The sequence below is a fragment of the Macrobrachium nipponense genome, chromosome 29, assembly GCF_015104395.2.
Source record: "Macrobrachium nipponense isolate FS-2020 chromosome 29, ASM1510439v2, whole genome shotgun sequence".
NCBI classification, from domain to species: domain Eukaryota; kingdom Metazoa; phylum Arthropoda; class Malacostraca; order Decapoda; family Palaemonidae; genus Macrobrachium; species Macrobrachium nipponense.
In genome coordinates this window covers 36,968,385-36,977,331 of record NC_061092.1, presented here as the reverse complement: position 1 = coordinate 36,977,331, position 8,947 = coordinate 36,968,385, and positions in this window count along the sequence as shown.

The window sequence follows — 8,947 nt, the reverse complement described above, 5'->3', positions numbered from 1 at the left end:
GAATGTGGAGTGACATTAGCAATGTAGAATGGCTTTCTGGGTCTGAATATTTTGCCTTCGGTCTATGTTTGGGAGGTTTAACGAAGTCCTATAATTATCCTGTTTTAATGAGCAGTTCCTCAGATTTTAGATTAATCCCATTGGCCCGGTTGCTGAATGGAACATTGCCCTCTAAAAAAATAAAGAAAAAAAAACAATGCATTATATGACATTCGGTGATGATATGGGTTAGATGTCGAAGAGTGTCACAAAGAAGAGGTCGGCTGATGAATAACCATAAATATGATGAAGCTGCCAGATTATTAACCAGTTAGTTGACAGGATGATGTGATTAGAATATGGAATGAATATGAACAGTGAGTAATAAGGTAAAACTAAAATAAAAGAATTAGTTAGTTTAAATCGAAGTGACAATGCAAAGAAAAACATCAAAGGACCTATGATGACGAGGTTCCTTACCCGAGGACCTGAACGGAAGCTTGAAGCGAGCGACTTTTAAACATATACAAACTTAAAAGGTGAAAGTTTTAAGATAAACCTCACTGGAAGTTTCGGTGTTTGATGGTTAAACGGAGCTGGGAGTAGGAATCCACATTACCACTTCGTGAATATTTTTTTGCAGTCAACTGAAAATTGGAAACGCTTCTATTCGTGTTTCATGTGACTAAATTAAACTGGTTTTCGCCGTACCATTTTCAAGGTTTGACAATCTGGTGACCTTGCCTTTTGATATCAAAACGATTTATTTCATGTCTTCATAAATTGGGCAATATTTTGTACATGTATGCACGAGGTTGTGTGTATAAACGTGTACCCCGTTTATGTATACCTACTCACCGACCTGACTACCTTTAGCATTTCATCCACATGGCATACCTATTGACACGCACCAATAAGGACCCATCTTCAGTCACTTATCAACACATGCATCTACTTTAATTCACTCAATCACTCGTGGTTACTTGCTCTACTTTATCCTTCTCTTACTTAACTACGTATGTTCATGCCTCAATCGCCCACCTACTTATCTACAGCCACCATAAACAACCTAAAGCCTCGTCCACACGGCCGAGCTTTGCCCGACGAACTTTGTTCGATGTGACGTCAGCAGCGGGAAAAGTCAGAACCTTAACCAGTGTTTCTCCGCTTCTGACGTCACATCGAACAGAGTTCGTCGGGCAAAGCTCGACCGTGTGGACAGGCCTTAAGCTTGAAAATATCCTCTAGGCCCTTGTTTCCATTTTTTCTACTCATCTTGATCTGATTCGATTTTACGAACTCTGTATATTTTCAGTTGTTAGTAGATAGCTGTGTATAATTCCATCGTTTCCGTTTTTTTTCTAGAGATGCCCTTGCTTTGGTAAGGAACAAGTCCATTTATACTTTTCTTGCAGGGACGAAAATTCTTTCCGACATTAAAAAAAAATAATTGTGCAGCTTTCGATAATTTCCGCTTAACTTGCGAGCGAGCGTAAAATTCCCGGTGGTATTTTCGAAGTATGCAAGTGTTTTACTAAAGTTGTGGGATTATTTACTTTGCTGAGGGGGATCTTGTCATCACTGGAGATGGAAAGTTTCCAACAATCTCTCTTTTTATCGAAGAGGGGAAAGTTGGAATATTTTTTATTGATATGGTTTATGTATGTATGTATGTGTATACACTACCTACTTATCTAGATATATATATATGTATATATGTATGTATATGTATGTGTATATACATGATATATATGTACATGTATGTTAACACTTATATGCATATAAACATCAACCAGTTTCCTCAAAGGATTATACAATAATCACTGCCACATCCATAATTGAAATACTGAATCGCTGATGAACCACATCCACAACAATACCTCATCATACACCTGAAATGAGTCCTCACCAGCAGAAGTCGAACACCCCTCGTTTCCATTATCTCCTTCACATCATCTATTCACCCCTTTCTAGTTTTTTGTCTCCTCCTGCATCCCTACACATTAAATTTTGCTGTTATGCCCAACTTATCCTTCATTCTCTTCGCATGACTGAACCATCTCAAACACTCGCTCCTATTCGTCCTTTCACTAGCAATATACCACTCCTTAGTATCTCCACGTTTCTCACCATACCATTTCTGGTACCACAGATTCTATGTAAACAAAGCGTCTCTAAAGTCGAAATCCTTTATGTTTCAGAGGGGTTGCGAACTATTTTTGTCTGGATAGGGGTCAGAGTCTTTGTTGTGTCAATTACTATTAATATTAATAATCCAACTCATGTCGCTATATAGTCGTAGCAGGTGCTATTTTCAAAAAAGGGCTATTTAGGAGGTTGCAGATAAAATTAAGTTGGCACGAGAAAGATTTTGCATTTTTATATATTTATTTTTTGCGTGAGGAAGGTCATGGCACTAATTAGAGACCTAGATGTTGGTGAGATGGAAGAGGTGGTAATGTTTTGTGCGAGGTCGTCAGAGGTGATAATTGTTGGTGGGCAAGAAACAGGGTAGGCAAAGTTTTCAAAGTTTTTAAGCGCGGAATTTTGAAATAAGACTCTTTATAGGCAGGAAACACTTCAGATAAATGTTCTAAAAGATTAAAAAAGAAATCGATGTGATTTATCGTTAACTTTTGTACTGAAGTGCATAAATGAATTTTTGGTAGATATGTGCGATGAAAGTTTGGTGGAACAGTGGACTTGAAGCAAAACATTATTTACACTAGAATAAGCGGGTTAATTAGTTTTGTTTATTGTTTAGTTGTGATATGGCAAACCCATTTGAAACGAGTGATAGCATATTTCATGACTTATTGATGATGTTTGTGAAGATGATTTGTAGCGTTATCTATTGATGTTATCTTTGTCTTTCGGTAACGTTGCATCATTAATCAGAATTTAATGTTGTGTCTAGCGTGCTGTGTAAAATCATTAATTCAGCCACTGTATACCTTCACTGAATACGGTTTAGAATGCTTCATACAGAAGAGATATTGCTTTGTGGATGATCAACCGTATTATTAACGGATATGTTGATTTTCACTGCATTAAACATAGTCAATACGGTATTATAGTCTCCCTAGTCGTCTTCTGCAACAAGCTGTTTCTCTCTCTCTCTCTCTCTCTCTCTCTCTCTCTCTCTCTCTCTCTCTCTCTCTCTCTCTCTCTCCTCTAAGGCTGTAAGTTGACCAATTATCTGCATTATCATGTAAGTGACTGATATAAGAGCATGTTTTTTTTAGATTCACTTTTCTATTTCACTTTGTAATGTATTTGTATAATCATATAACTACAAATTCCAGCATTTTTACAGACAATGTTGTTGAATGGTCTGTACGTTAATGAGGGAAAAGTTTAGAATATCTTAGTTTAACCAAGACCATTGATTGGATATTCTGCGTGGTTAGGAACCAGTTTGCTACCTAGGAATGGGAACTACATCTTATTGTGGGATCCGAACCACATTATATCGGGCGATTAATTTCTAATTACCAGAAACAAATTCCTCTGATTACAATTGGCAGAGCGGGGAATCGAACTTAGGACTACCGAATCGGTAGGCGAGCACGTAAACCACTCGTCCAATGAGGAACTGAAGTGGTGTAGTTTTCAGTAGTGATTCTTTATTGTAACATGTTGATTAAAGATTATTTATTCACCAATACGTGGAAAGAAGTTCCCTTACTTCAGTAAGGACATACAAATGAAATGGAATACATCAGTTAAGAAGTTTTTTCATGTAAATTTTCGCTTGCGTTTCTGAAAATGTCCATTTTGTAAGGATTTAATTATTTTCAAATGTCATGAGGCAGGTGGTATATATCAGGTTAATTGCTATTATTATGCTCTTGCATTAAAAATTCTTCAAATCTGATGAAGACTTTAAATTATATAAGCTATAAAAAACAATTGAGTGTCCAAACGGACTACAACGATCGGCTGTAAATGGATTCCAAGGTAATCATGAAGTCATGCATTAGAGCAGGGGTTATCAACTTTTTGTTCCCCACGTATTCCTTCGGGTATTTTTAATGTCAGTAATGTACCCCCTTCACTTTGTATAAAGTGGAAAACAAACGAACTGTACTGTATTGAAGGGAAGTAACTACATAACTCTCCTGACATAACCAATAACATTACAAACTCCAAGAATTCCGTAAGGAATAAAGAAATGTTTTTATAATCATTTCCCTGCGCCTATGCAGAAAATTTTCAAGGTTATGGTACCAGGCTGCAAAAAGAAACTACATTGTTATTACATCGGCTGCAAAGGGAGTTAAGGAGATGGCTTATTCTACCGAAGAGTAGTTTTTGCTGAAGTACATCGAAGGTCGGCGTCCATATTCATTCGAGACCCGTGGGGAGCCCGTACCCCCATGATAGGCCCTTGGCGTACCCAAAGTTGAAAACCCCTGCATTAAAGTGTGGTTATTATTCCAGCTACATGGACTGTTATGTAAGAGAATACGAAATATGTCACACATGCATTACAAGGTGAAGGTTCCTTAACATTTACCCCTACTGGATAAATAAATTGAACTCTGGTTTTAATATATTTAGTGCCCTTCACTATTAAAAAAAACAACTTAATTTAAAGAATTATGTAAAATGGTAGGAATCTCTCATCCTCAAACCGAGGCCGACGAAGAAATTAATTCAGAACTTTGAATGAATTTTCTCATGTAGGTAATTGAAACAATTACGGACCAGATGGATGGATATCCAGAATTTCATTTAAGGAATATTTTCCACCAACGAAAAACTTTCCATCAAAGGAAAATATTGCTTTGGACGCGGAATTTTTACTTTCAGTTCTACATGGAACATTTTTCAGTACAACTACCTTGATCATTATTGCAAACATACGTCGTATTGTAAGCAAAATGTGTGACGGCGACAAAGCTGAAGGCCTCTCTTGGCTTAGGGATATTTGAAAGGAAATATTTGTGAAACTAGTTCATAAGAGAATTGGAGAGAAACAAGGAACTTAGGGAGGAAAGCAAACGAGCAATTTAAGTTTTGTATAGTCAATAATATGGTACCAGATGGTAGCTGGAATTTCGTGAATGATTGTTTGTTATGGCTTTTATTTACCCGGCGTATGCATTCTCAAAACTTATTAGCGATCAGTCTCTAGTAAGTTAATACCAACATTAGAAGTTTTCGTGTTATATAGCTATCAAAAATATTTTGGTTCCAACTCCACGTCTTGAAACAAGATTCTGTCATTACCAATTGTGACTGGAATATACCGACTGGCTGGTTTTCATCCGATTGGAAAGCGGACTTCTTGAGGCCAAACTTTTTTATCCTTAAGCGAAATAATATTGTACTTTATAGTTCACAAATTTTCTGCTCCATCCTTTTTTTGTATATAATTTATGCAATGCTTTATAAAACAAATGTACTGTGCACATCGACTGCTTTCTCTACTGCAGAAGTATTAGTTGTAATGTCAAATAATTAGTATTCAGTAAATCATCAGTTTCGAGAGAGAGACATTGAATGGAAATTGAGAACTCGAGAGTCTGATTCTGGTCAATTCTTGACACCATTCCTTTTATCTTGTTCTGCTCTGTACCTTCCTCTTGTTGATTTTAAAAGAAGCTATTATGTCATAACTTTAGGGAAGAAGCCCTTTAACGTTGTTTTCATGTGCCCGTCTTAGCGTTTTTATTTGTAAAGATTCTGACTGATGTGTCTTTTCACTGTTTATGTTGGGTTTATTTAACGTTATGGGTAATGAATTCCATCCTGACGAATACGACAAATGCTTGATGACTGACTTCCACCTTTAATTGTTAATTTTTTTTTTTTATTTTGAATTACTCAGTTACATTTTTCGTTCTCTTGAGACTTCCAGTGTAAAGTTTTTAGGGGATTTTTGCGGATCTTTCGAATAATGCGGGTGTCATGAAATGTGTTCACAGCTCTGATCAGGTATGACTGAATGCAGCTAGTCACCTGATTGTGGGCGAGAGGATATTCAGAAAGAAACGAGAATTAAAAGAGAAAATGTATGCAGTGCTAAGGGAATGAGTCATGCAGACCTCTTTATCGATGATGTCAAAGCACTTATGTCTTTGAGTGCACGCGCGCTCGCTATGTTGTGGATGTGTGTGGGAGCATGAGCACGTATTATATACCCACGCATGTGACCAGTCTGAATCACACACTTAGCCGGGTATTTACTTTATAATAGAGTTTTGCAAATAGTTTGTCATTGGGATTCACAACCTGTCCAAACCGTCACTGTCTTTTAATGTAGTTATTTGCTGTTGGTCAACAGAGTTAAAGGATTTTATAAAAAGAACGATTACTAGGTTATGAAAAATATACCATTTTAGATGGGAAAAAAATTTACGTTAGGAATTAAATAAGGGAACAAATATGGAAGTATTGCTTTATTGATAAACAGGACACCACATTATCATTTCGATCTTTTTTTCACATGTTACTATACAATGTATGTATGGTATGGCGCGGTTTTGTAATGGTTTTAGTATCTATTTTGATTTTCATATGTTTCTTTGCATAAAATGTTTTTTTATTGCATAATTACCACCTCTACAAAGGTATGAGAGGCAATGTGTGTGTCCTAATCTGGATGACAGGTTTGATGATTCGGAGTAAAAATATTCAGTGGGTGACTGAATATTTTTACCCTTATCAACATCCATCCCTTGGTGGATGTTGATAAGGGTTTGGCAGTAGAATTGCTTATATGGGCTGATATTTTCATGATAAAGCAATCAAGGTGTTCTATATCTTGTGAGAGAAATCGTAAATGATGCAGTCTTAGATGTGTATGTAATGAAGTAGATATTATGCCGTCACAGAACTGGTACGAAAAAATAAAATGCCGTAGAACGTAAGACAATTCCTCTATTACGTATTTAACGCAATATGGGATCCTAAAACCTCTTAGAGAAATCGTGAGTAACACAAGGTATCTGATAGCGGAAATAAAACTCACTTAAGCCAATATATATGATGTATATTTTGTATACAAAATATACACCTAGCATTTAGGTTTTTAAGCTGCTCACTTTGTGTGATGGAGCAGAGCATAAATAGATTTATGCCCAACATTTGTCCACATTACTGGTGACAGTTGATATTTAAATTTTTCTGGGTTTGAATTCTGTAATACAATAATGTCAATTAGTGGCTGGGGGAAAATTTGTCAACATTTGGATCAGCAGTGGTGTTAGGAATTTTTTTCCGAACTAGTTCTTCCATTTTCAAAAGAAATGAAACATTCACGTTTGCTTGATACTTTAGTTGTTGCATTGGTAATAGTGATCACAACATTTTTTCCAAGAGCAATTGCCATGGGTTCTTTGAAGTTGCAAGTTGAGAGTAAAAAGTTTTTGGGAAGCACAAATACATAAATAATGGCCTCATTTAGAAATGCAGACATGGAACCGTAATTTGTAAAAGTATCGTCGTCGTGTCCTTAAAACGGAAAGTTTCCCTATAAATTGTAAAGTCTTCTGGTACCACCCTGACATACCAACACATACAGAACCATCTCATGGAATAATCGAAAATCCGGTTCTCATTATGGAGGTTTGGGATATTGTTTGTATCAGCACACAATTTCCAGCGGTCCCATTGAAGATTTTCTTCTTTTATGTCAGATAATAGTCTCATTTCGAGAAATGTTTCGTCTTGGGTGACGAAAATATACACCAAAATATGTTGGTAGCCACAATTTTTCCACGATGATATGATTTACTGGTTTAATCGGATTAATTTCCTTTGTCATTTAGTTCATTGAAGACGTCTTGTAACTTGTGCCGCATGCAAGGTCAGGAAAGATGGTTTGGTTCGGTTGCATAGTTGCTAATTTTAGTATTGGATACGAAAAATGCGATTTTTTTCCTTTAGCCATTTTGAATAATTAAGATAATTTCAATATATAATTCATTTAATTTGTAATTTGAAATATATTTTAATATAACAAACATCTCTTGTTACATTTTAATATAACAAACACCTCTTGTTACTTTTTAATATAACATATGTAATTGATATGATGGCACTGTATCATACATCTAATATGTAATTTGAATTATATCCAAGTATAACAAATACTTCTTGTTATATCTACTAAATGAGAGAGAGAGAGAGAGAGAGAGAGAGAGAGAGAGAGAGAGAGAGAGAGAGAGAGAGAGAGAAAGGAAAATGCATTATTCATTTTTCTTTTTTAAACCATTTGAGATAATTGAGATGATTTCACTGTATGATATATTTAGTTTGTAATTTGAATTATATCATAGTATAACACAAACCCCTTGTTTTATCTACTAAATGAGAGAGAGAGAGAGAGAGAAGAGAGAGAGAGAGAGGAGAGAGAGAGAGAGAGAGAGAGAGAGTGCAATTTTCTTTTTAAACCACTTTTGATAATTGAGATGCTTTCACTGTATAATATATTTTATTTGTAATGTGAATTATATATCCTAGCTTAGCAAACATCTCTTGATATATCCATTTCATGAGAGAGAGAGAGAGAGAGAGAGAGAGAGAGAGAGAGAGAGAGAGAGTTACAAGGATTAGGATGTCTCAAAGACTTATTAGTCCGTCTGAGGAGACATCGTATGCTCACTTATCTCAAGGAGCAGGTTTTACTGTTCATTCACAGTGTCCTAATAATTTGGTCTAGATTTCTTTTGAACTCTTCCACACTGTTGGTATTTACAATTTCGTGTGGCAGTTTATTTCATGTGTTACATATCTTGTATGTAAAGAAGTTCCCGCAATGGTACGTGTTGTATCTCTTCAGTTATAGTTTCAATCCATTATTTCTTGTCTGGTTTTCGTGTAACGTAAATAGGTTACAGACTACTTTTGTTATGCCGTTCAGTATTTTAAATGTTTCTATTAGTTGTCCTCGCAATCGTCGTGTTTCTAAGCCATACATGTTCAGGCTCTCTAGTCGTGTTTGGTAATCTATTTGCCT